Here is an 11,248-nt window from a genome sequence, read left to right on the forward strand (position 1 = left end):
ATGAGGAAACACTCAGGGCTTCTGATAGATTACAGAAAAGACCTGAGATGAAATTTGTTACATTGTATGTTGCAGCATGAAGGTAAGTTATTAGATAATCAGTCATGCATCATCTATTTAATGCTATATTACCAACAGACCCTTTGAAAGCAAGAAATTCATATTTTAGATCAATTAAGTTATGCTTTGTAGTATATCACACTCAGCTTCATGAAAGCTGTAGAAATCACAGTGCTGGGCCTAAACACATATTTCCAATTGCTCAATGCCCTTCCTCTCCCAGGGCAGAAGGTAAGGGATGCAATCATTGGTGCAGCCCCAGGGACACAACAGAGCAGTTTGGAGGGTCAGTAAAATATAGATTCAACGGGAGCACAGCAATGACTCAACTAACACAAGAATTGAAAGTGGGCATTTCTTCTCCTCCATAGCCTGCATTCCCTACTTGTACCCTGTATACCCTCACTGCATCTGCCATCTAGTGTTCTCTATTATATCTTACTAATTGGATCATATTATTGTACCCTATCACTGCCTCCCCTATTGTACAGTGCTCTGTTGCATAACAGCTAGGTTTGAACTATATACAGCCCATCTCACACACACAACAATATACACATATAACTCTGCTGTAGCTAGGCTCTACTACCTCCTCCAGCTTGTTAAGGTCTTCCCAAAGGGTCTGTTAATTCTCTCTGTACTTTTCCATGCAGGAGAGGGTGTGTGCGTGTGTGCGTCTGTGTGTGCGTGTGTGTATGTGCGTGCATGTGCGTATGTGTGTGTGTGTGTGTCTGTGTGCGTATATTGAGTGATTTGACGGGTTTGTACTGGGGGTCCTCTTCCAATCCCATCAAGCATCTGGCATCTATGAACACTTAGAAGACAAGCTCTGGAAAAGCACTCAGCAACATTTTGCCTTCAACCTGCTTATATAGGCTATTTGAATGATGCAGCAACCTTATGCAAATAACTACTTTGGTCAGAGTATGCTTTTGATAGGTCCACTTGTCAGAGAAGAAAACTCACTTTAACATGATTGGGTGGCTTATCTGGTATACACCAATCCCACATCAGCAGAGCTGGCACCCACACTTTTCTTTGATGCACACAACTGATAAGCTTATTTTAAACCTGGCTGGGCACGTTGATGAAATTTCTCAATTTCTGCCACAAACAACTTTATCACATCAATGTCAACTCTTTTTCTACTTTTTGAGGACCTGCCAAGTTAGTTAGTGCCTTGTACTGTGGAGGATTGAATAACCTCTATTATATGATGCCAAATACTGCAGCTGGTCTGTCAAAAAGGAAGCAGAATATTTGGTCTAAAATGACCCGAGTATACCTCAATTTTATATTCTGCCTAAGGTACACAAAACTCCGGTCCAACCCCTTGGGGGACCGATTGTCTCTGGCACAAATTCATGTTAGAACCATTGGCTAAGTTTGCTGATTAATTTTTGAAAGGATATGTGGGTGAGATGACATCATACATACAAGATTCGATGAGTATTATCAATCTTATTGAAAACTTTCCATTCAATGACAAAGAGTATATATTGGTTGCTCTTGATATAGTATCATTATACACCAAGATTCCTCAGATGGCCACATTGGATATGTGCAAAGAATTGTTGTTTGCCAAAAGAGAAGCTGGTATCACGCCAAACTCTTTTATACTTTGGTGCACCATGATGTCACTAACAGAAAATGATTTTAAGTTTAACAAGTTCTTCCAACAAATCCACCGTACTGCCATGGTATCAGCAGTGGCCCTTACATTGGTCAATCTTTACGTGGACTATGTAGAACAGAAGCACATTTTTGGTGCTACCAATCCATTTCAACACCATCAAATCCTCTGGAAGAGATACATTGATGATGTGCTAATGATTTGGTACAGAGATGAAGGAGAACTGATGGCCTTTTTTGGGTGGCTGAATGGGATGAATCCCTTTCTTAAATTCACTATCAGTTGTAGCAGGCACAAGATAGATTTTCTGGATCTAACCATTGTGGTCAAAATGGATACCAATATTTGGGATTTTTTCCATAAACCAACAGACCAAAACTCGCTACTGAGATATGATAGCTTTCACCTGAAAACGCTTAGAGATAACTTGCCCTTACTTACCAACAATAATGTGTTTTTGGATGAAGCAGACAGTTTGATTTGTAGAGGATACCCCAGGAAGATTGTGAAACATTCCCTGAAGAGAGCCACTAATAACCACTGTGGTGAGCTGTTGGAATATAAGAAAAAAAACTCCCTTAAAATACAGATGGATTGGTTTTTGTGAGTACTTACAATCCTCGGTTGAACAAAATCATCAGCATTATAAAAAAGCATTGGCACATCCTGTTGAAAGGGAACAACTCCATCACAGTCCACAGATGTGCCTTTAAACAACGAAGAATTTCAAAAGAAACGGTAACCTTGAATGACATCTCTAAGATTTCTAGCGCCCAACAAACCATCTCTGAACAATGGGGGTTGCAAAAACCAGGTGGCCATGCACCATGTGGCATCTGCAAATGTTGCTCATCAACACAAAGAAGCACGAGTGTAGATATTGGTCTAGCCAGACCATGGCAGCAAAAGGTGTTCACCTACTGCAACACAAGGTGTATTGTTTATGCTATTTGGTGTCCATGTCTAAAATTATATATTGGTAAAACTGAATGAAAAATAAAGATCTGAATCAGTGAACACAAGAGCTGCATTAGAAATAAAGTGATGACAGCTCCGATGGTCAGACACTTTGTATCCAACAAGCATGGTTGTGAGGAATTGAAATGGTCAATTTTAAGAAAAGTACGTACGTCCAATAATGAGGATGTTGATAAAAAAACTTTGTTGAAAGAAGAAATAAGAATGATTTTTCTCACCAATAGCCATGTGATCGGCCTGAATGAACAGAGGCACTGGTGTATATAATGATCTATTGCATACACGTGTGGGAGTCAGCTTGGTAATTGATAAAGAATTCATTAGTTTTACTATATTATATCCCAGACTGTGTTGTATTGTGTGTCGGGTTTCATTGAATTTGACTAGTTTTGTCTGCTATATTCGGTTAACAATAACAGAAGGGAGCGCATTACATTGCCTGCCACGGGGTACGGTCCGGATTAGACACTTCAAAATGGCTGCCTCTGAATCCGGATGACCGGAAGAGTGTGTACTATCAAGGGAGGGGACTCCATCTAAATCGTTTGCATAGTCTGTCTTTGAATTTTCCTGACCGACATGGATTCATGGTCGAAGCCGGCGTCTGTATGATACCCAGTAAGCACAATGTGGAGGTTACGTTTAGAGACGGGTTCAGAGAAAGGCAGATGATTGATAATGAGTGGGAGCTCGCTGTTCGATTTACTTAGGGAATACTTGGTGACATCCTTCAGGTGCACCAGATCAGTTTGCAACATTTGCCATGTGGAAACCGGGGAAGTACTGTTAGCGTCTTCGGGAAAGTACGCGGCACCACAAGTTTGTACAGACGGTGTTCGTTTTTATTTAGGTCGAGGCAGTGATGTTACTTTTGCATATCACATCCTAACCAGCAATACCCCATTGGTGCATAAGCGATATGCTTCATTTTTCCGCCATTACTGAAGATTTTTATGTCACCCTTTACAGTACTGACACGACTACGAAGCCTCGGAGTATCCGTACGAGAAACATTCAGAGTTTCTCATGAAGTGAGGACTACGTAGATGCCTCATCTCCCCTGGCCCGACCATCCATTTATAAGTAAGCTTTTATTGGGTTTACATATTGTATACCAGTATGAGATAGCCAGGAATATTAATTCTAGGTTATTCATAGAGTCATTGATGGACATCTGTTATGTGTATTATTGTTTCAGTATATACTTGATTCAGACCAGGATTTTTGATTGGTGATACACTAACAATGAATCTGTGTGTACTCTACACAGTTTTGAAGTCACTACTAACCAACCCTTGCAACCTATATGGCTGATGTGACAACTGATGAGTGTGAGTATTTGACTTTTGGAGACCATTATGTGTATTTATTGGATGCAGTGCACCATATGCAGTTTAGGGGTTATAGTTTGATGTATTGACGAGAGGCAACTTTGATTAAGTGTTTCTCTACATTAGGTTCTGTCCTCTTTTCTTCTGACTTTGTTGTTTGTGTCTCTTTTCCAGACATTCTGTACGTGGGTGTCTGTCTGACATTCTTTCTGTTGTTCATGTACTTCTGATTTTGTTCTGTCTTGTTTTGTTTATAATTACACTGACAATCTGTTCTTCCGGATACACTGTGGCTCAGTGGATATTCTGTTATCTGCAGGATTAGTGTGAATTTCCTGACTAGGGGCCTCATTCCAAGATTGGATTTAGCCATGGCGCCATTTGCGCCATGGCTGCCTCCAATACCGGGTCCGGCACCGGTCTTGTTCAATGGGGACTTACCGGTGCATTCCAACCCTGGAGGGACCGGTAAATCCCCATTGAACAAATCATTCCCCATTCCCATTTGAGCCCCCATAGGGCTCAATGGGAATGGGGAGGGCGCTAATAACGGGCTTGCGACTAGCAAGCCCATTATGAGCACACTGGTCCCTTAGAGGGACCCGTAAGGGACGTGTGGTCAGGCCACACGTTCCTTACGGTTCCCCCTAAGTGACCTCGGAATTGGGCGGTAAGGGATTACTGGCACTGGTCTCCTTACCGGTGCCGGTAATCCCTTAACACCCAACTCATAATGACCCCCTAGATCTTTTGACCTTCTGCTCATGACTCATTAATAGGGTCAAGTGGAGCAGACTGAACTTGTTAATTTTTTGCAATTTAGTAACGTGTGTTTCTGTTATACATGCAGGTGAAATCCAAGGTACATGACATCAGTGTACAGCAAACGTTAAGGATTGCTCTCTCTTGAAGACTTTTGTGTTACCCAACTCCTGATGAATTTCTACACAACTGAAAACTATAATGGATATGGAAAGAAACATGTTTGGGCCTGTGGTTCTATTTGTAGTAATGACGACCGATTCCAATTAGGTATTGACTGGAATGCCCAGTCATATGAAGTATTGTATTTAACTGTGCTTATAGTTTTTCTGATATACCATGTTTAGTTTTTGTTTAGATTTGAATTTTTTTCTTGCACTTCAGTTTTGAATTATTTTTTTCTAACTGTAAAAAATGTTTTGTGTAAGTTGACTGAAGTGATTGTTTGGTATGGAGATGCCGCATGATTGATGAGTGGAAGAGAGGCTTTTTGAGGGTTTGTAGTTTCTTTTTGGTTTCTGTACATGTATGATTCAATTGTACCAACATACAAACATTTTTTTCACAGTATGTGTTAGATGGATATTTATGTTTGCATTTGACAAATTACATTTGATATATGAAATTTTACAAGTTCATGAATACATTTTTTTATTATCTATAATAAATGTACTGTATAAACTACCCATAGGACATGAATTGAATATTTTCATGTTCTCTTTAATTGGTATCTGGTTTTCAATCAGAGACTTGATGATGTGCTAGATAGTCTTGTTACCTTGCATTTAACTTCACAGAAACACACTAACCCCGGTTCTTTTGTACTCCTATATATACCGATGCTAACCAGGTGTGACCGGCATTTGACACACCTGGTGTCCCTGTTCTTCTGTTTTTTTTTTCTGTCAAATTGGTCTACATAAAGCACAGTATGCCCTTCCTATTAACAACATAGATAAATGTATCCAAATTTCATCATTAATATTGTCGGCTTTTCCTGCCAACTTCCATTTTTGGCTAAAACCCCCAATATCTCACTGTGAGATGCTGCCAAATATTCTCTAATGTATCAGCTTCTGTTGCTTGTCAGCATGAGTCAGGGCTTTCCATATCTGTCTTAAAACTAGGCACAATTTTGTACATTAGTCATCCATTTTGAAATATATCTCTGTCTGACACTGTATGAATCCTTCAGGGAGCTGTTATTTATTTAAGCATCTCTCACTTTGCATCCCTTATTCATGATATATCTTTATATACACATGGTATGTGTGTGATATTTAAAGCACCCTTCATCTCCTGGGTCATTCTAACCCAAATATGCACAGTGCCATGGGCACTACTTACCTTAAATAAAGGCACAATAATCCTGATTTCTATAATAATAGAACCATTTGATCTGCCTATCATGTTATCTGTACTCAGTTGGGGGAGGAGGTGTTGGCCCCTCCTATACAGGGTCTGTGCTCCTTTTGTTGTATATTCAAAGTCCAAAAAGACCAGATGGCACATGTCCTTTAAGGGTTGGAAAATTGATCTTAACAGCTATTTGGAAATGAGAGGTGAGAGACAGTAGGAGGCTCACAACAAGGTTACACGCACAGGTGTTGCTAGGTCTGGAAAAGATCTGGGGCTACACTAATGCCAGGACACTGTCGAGACTCAGGTCTAGCTAGGCTTTTGATAACAGCCCCTGAGCTTCTATCCAGGGGCTACAACCAAAAGACTCAGGGCTATATCCCCCCCCAGGCCTCCCCTAGTGACACCTCAGGTTACACATTATTTATGTTACTGTAAAAACACCCTTCTGTTATTGTTCCTAAAAACAGCAGTGAGAAAGCACTGTTCACATTATATTTTGTAATCACACAGTGTGAAAAAGAATGTTGAACACATTGTGACAATTTCTGTAAATATCTAAAAAAAAAGTATTATAATCCATTTTACACAAAATGCCACATAGTATTTCGGTAAGGATAAATAATAAAGCTGCAACCAAAAGATTACTGACTTGAAAATGTATAAATTAGGCAATTCCAAATCACGTGTGACATTAACAGCATTATTTATTGCCAGCTTTGGAACTATGAGAATAGGGTTTGAATTGAACAATAAAAGAATCGACATTAAAGTTAAATAAGAATCACATTAAAATGGTGATTATAAGGATACCATTGTGTATACCTTTATACTAAGATAGCAGTGTTTTTACTGCATTGCAAAAAGAGTCCACAAGCACTTCTAATTTGTAACAATGCATCTTCCTGCAAACGATAAAAGATAAAAGACGTGAAGGGAAGTACAAGCTGCGGAAATTTAATTAGCATGAAGATAGGTCCTTTTTAGTGCAGTTGTTTCTGTCATTTGTCACAGCATTTCAGGCCATTTTTGAATTGAATTTAGTTTTGCCACATTCTAGAGACCCGAGACTACCAAGCACATGGTGGAATGGTAGGCAGCAAAGATATTGTTATTGGTTCCATTTCCACAAAGGCCTCTTGTGAAGATTCTGTTATTCAGGGCACAAGACTGCAGTTCTGAGCTTCTGTCCTTCTATTTAATTACACTGTATTCCTACTTCCCCCAGAGAGTGATCGACATGCCAAGGTCCCTGGAGGAAGGGTGAGGTGCAGCACACACATTAGTTATGTTTGCAGGGCCTAGCTGTTGCCAGGAGCTTTGAGTGAAATGTAGAATAATGGCATGTGTTCTTGGTGATAGAGAAGTACAATAGTTGTGAATGACATATTTTGGTGTGAACAAATCCTTGAGTGGAGACATTGCCAAAGCGCCAAACTAGATCGTGGTTATGTTGCCCCCTAGGGAGTGTTGGGACAACTGGGCCTGCAATAGAAAGGTTTGGTGGTACAAATAAATATGAGAAATTAATTTCCAAAGAGTGCAGCCTCAGTTATGTTTTACATGAAGCCGCATGTGTCAAGGATGGCACTCTGTCAAGAGTGGCACAGGGCCCCCAGGTATGGTTTGGGTGGCTGTGCTGATATAAGGTGACAGATAAGTACACAAACAGCAGGAAACTCAACAAGAAAGGAAAGTAAGCAACTGTAGTTGTGAACAGAGAGGGGCAGGAAATACAAAGATACAAACAAACTTCATTCCCTCTTGGGGTGTATGCAGAAATGGAAAAGAGTGTTCCACGTACCTTTGGAAACTCCAGCCTTCTGCACAGATTACTATTACAGGGGCCCACTCTGTATGCTCATGGCTTGGAACAACAGCTGTGGGTGTCTGTAACTCTGAAAACGTGACAAGGGAAGGGGCAGAGGTTGCCTGCCGGAAACCAACAGTCAAGCTCTGTACAAAGGATCAACATAAGAAACAAGAGAGACAAGAACAGAAATAACCAGGGAAATGGAAGTCTAAGAGCAATCTAGCAGAAGGGAATGGAGGAAAAAACAGTACAATAGAAATGGGTAAACTAAAGGGGAGGACAGAGGACTCATGGAAGAGAAGGACAGGGATCAAGAACAAGGGCTTGCAAACAAGGAAGAGAGCAAAGGAGCAGCAGCCAGGAAATAGGGGGCTTCAAACAAGGAAGCAGGGCTGCAGTAACGGATGGCACAAGGTGCAGAAAAACTGTAGTGGATTGCAGAGGACTGTAGTAGGCTTCAAGGCAGAGAGTCCAGAGGAGCAGGACTGAGAGCTGTAGTAAGCAGCAGACAGAGAGCCCAGAGGAGTAGGGCAGCAAGGAGCGAACCCAAAGGAACAGGGCGGCAAGGCAGGGAGCCCAGAGGGACAGGGCTGGAATAGAAGAGAGTAGCAGGCTGCAAGGCAGAGAGTCCAGAGGAGAAGGACTGTAGGCAGCAGAGGATTGCAGGCTGCAAGGCAGGGAGCCCAGAGGAGCAGGGCAGTGAGGCAGGGAGCCCGGAAGGCTAGGGCTGTAGGCAGCAGAGTGTAAGAGGCTGCAAGTCAGGGAGCCCAGAGTACCAGGGCTGTAGGCACCTGAGGATTGCAGGCTGCAAGGCAGGGAGCCCAGAGCAGCAGGGCAGCGATGCAGGGAACCCAGAAGGCTAGGGCTGTAGGCAGCGGAGTGTAAGAGGCTGCAAGGCAGGGAGCCCAGCGGACCAGGGCTGTAGGCAGCGGAGGTTTGCAGGCTGCAAGGCAGGGACCCCAGAGTACCAGGGCTGTAGGCAGCGAAGGTTTGCAGGCTGCAAGGCAGGGAGCCCAGAGAAGCAGGGCTGTGAGGCAGAGAGCCCAGAAGTCTAGGGCTGTAGGCAGCAGAGTGTAGCAGGCTGCAAGTCAGGCAGCTCCGAAAGAGCACTGAATCAAAGCAGGAAAATGCAGCTGCAGGAACAGCATTCAAAATTCGAGTCACAAGGCAAACAGGGGCTGGGATGACTCTTGATGCAAGAGACTGAGCTCCTGCAGGCAGCTGCTTAAATACAGCCCTGTCCTGTACTGAGGCAGGCTAATTGGCAGCACCTGGAGCAGCACACCTGAAGATAATATGCCTCCTCCCTCTCTGGTCCTGAGATGGTGGAAATAGCACTGATCGCTAGCTCTTCTGGGGATTGTGGTTCCAATACTGATGAATGGGAATAGCCAGGAATTGATAGCTTTAGCACGGTGCATTATGGTACATGTAGTTAGCTGAATAAAATAAGAAAGTACCAAAGTTGTACAAATGGAAATTAAGGACCAAGATGTGAATAGGGGTTGTTGAAAGAGTATTATGAAGATAAATGAGTACCAATTCGTCCATGAGGGTTGCCAATGTGTGTGCCAGTGGCACAGGCATGACAACATGGTTCTCAAGAGATAGCCAAGCGAATGTGTGCCAAGGCCAGCAACATGTTTCAAAACGGGATTTGCAAAGAGTGTTTCAGAGTAAACTTCTACAAGGCCTGGGAACTGTCTGGATTGCCAAATTAGCTAATTTTATGGGTGAGGATATTACTTACGAGTGTGAACGCAAGGAGAGTGTTTATGCTGTTTAGATTGAACGCCTTCAAAACTAAAGAGCGGCTTAAAGCATGGGATTGTAATACACCCTTAAACACAGCAGACTCTGTGCATGTGAGGTGGAGAAACTCAAACATTTGGTACTGTTCTTTGGCAAATTGAGAGATACGCGATCTGTTCACCTGGGCTCATGGGCTGAGGAACATCCTTCATTATGCGCCGATGAATGGTGGGAGAAAATGTTTAATGGGATTGACATGAAGCTGATACTCCCATTCACATCTTTCTTAACAGTGATTGAGAGCTTGCTGAAATCAGACTTACCTCAATCTTAACGACTGGTTGATAGAAAGATGTAACAGCTAACTTGGGCATGGCAGAACTAGGAATATTAATGAGTTATTGTGAAGGAATTGATGTTTGTAAAAAATGTTTGTAAAGGTTTGTTTTTAAACCAATAGAAATATGAAGAAAAATGTTTTTAAAAAAAATACTTACTGTCTAATTTGCCGACTTCACGGTTTACACTCACTACATGATTGGGTTGTTTCGGTTTGGCGCATATCAGAAGTTACATGAACTTGTTTTGACCAATGAGGGTATACCGTTTTAGTCAATGTTACCCTTATAACTTTTGCCAATCAGGATGGAGTATTTTCTGCTGACTGCAAAATTAGGTTGTTCGTAGGGGTCTGCACTTAGGATGGTCACAGGTAATGTACTAGCCAATAGAGTGTGCTAATGTATATTGTGTTTAGATTTCTGTATAGTTGGGAGCCAATCGGGAATGTGGGATTAACATGTACTTGATACTTGTAAGGTATTCAAATTGTGCGGTTTTTGTCTTTAAATACTGTAACTCAATGTTGGTGAGTTGAGAGCGTTTTGAGTTCTAAGGAGCTGACTGACCCTCACAGCCATAATATGCATGTATTAAAGATGTTTTTCTTTGGAAATTGTGCATTCCATTATTGCTTCATGAGATTGATTTTTCCGATTTTTGGGCCTACCGTGCAACTGGGAAAGTGCAGTTGTAAATAAGGATGGACTTTCTATAGCGCAAATCTATCTTGAAAACAGCTGAGCAGTGAACAAGGGGATAATACAGTGGTAAATTCCTAGTTTGGGGGAATAAGTAGCAGTGGGCATGGGTGGGAGCACGCCAATGGGTCTGCAGGTGATTACAAAATCTTAATTGTTCACAGAGGGGAACTGTGACACTGCAGCCCATTTCTGAAATATATGCCACATTTCCTTCCAGACATGCCATTGTGAAAGTTTCGAAACTTAGAAGGACTAATGCGGAAAACAAAGGGGATCATTAGGAGTTTGCTGGTATCTCGCCACTAAATCCGGTGAGATCCTGGCAAACAGTATTACCATTTCCGCCACCTGACATGCCGGTAATTCTGACCATGTTACAGGCGGCAGGAATAACAGTAAATCCCCATTCCATTAAGTCCCAAAGGACTCCATGGGGGGATTTTCAGTATTACCAGCACTGGTAAAACTTGCAGTTTTTTTGCCGCGGGGGCCTGATTTACCTCCTGGTTTTGACTGG

General features: G+C 42.0%; 1 long non-coding RNA gene across 3 annotated transcripts in view; it reads left to right on the forward strand.

The window, feature by feature from the left end:
- Positions 1 to 10,637, forward strand: part of LOC138451945 (uncharacterized) — a 309,075-nt gene extending 298,438 nt beyond the window's left edge. The window contains exons 3-5 of one of the 3 annotated variants that reach the window (XR_011260196.1): positions 3,641 to 3,754; positions 3,870 to 4,002; positions 4,853 to 10,637. This is a non-coding gene — a long non-coding RNA (uncharacterized lncRNA). The remainder of the gene's footprint in view (positions 1 to 3,640; positions 3,755 to 3,869; positions 4,003 to 4,852) is intronic. The other 2 variants (XR_011260198.1, XR_011260197.1) reach the window with 2 other exon arrangements.
- The last annotated feature ends 611 nt before the right edge of the window (positions 10,638 to 11,248 follow it).

The sequence above is a fragment of the Ambystoma mexicanum genome, chromosome 1p, assembly GCF_040938575.1.
Source record: "Ambystoma mexicanum isolate Mex_15411 chromosome 1p, UKY_AmexF1_1, whole genome shotgun sequence".
NCBI classification, from domain to species: Eukaryota; Metazoa; Chordata; class Amphibia; order Caudata; family Ambystomatidae; genus Ambystoma; species Ambystoma mexicanum.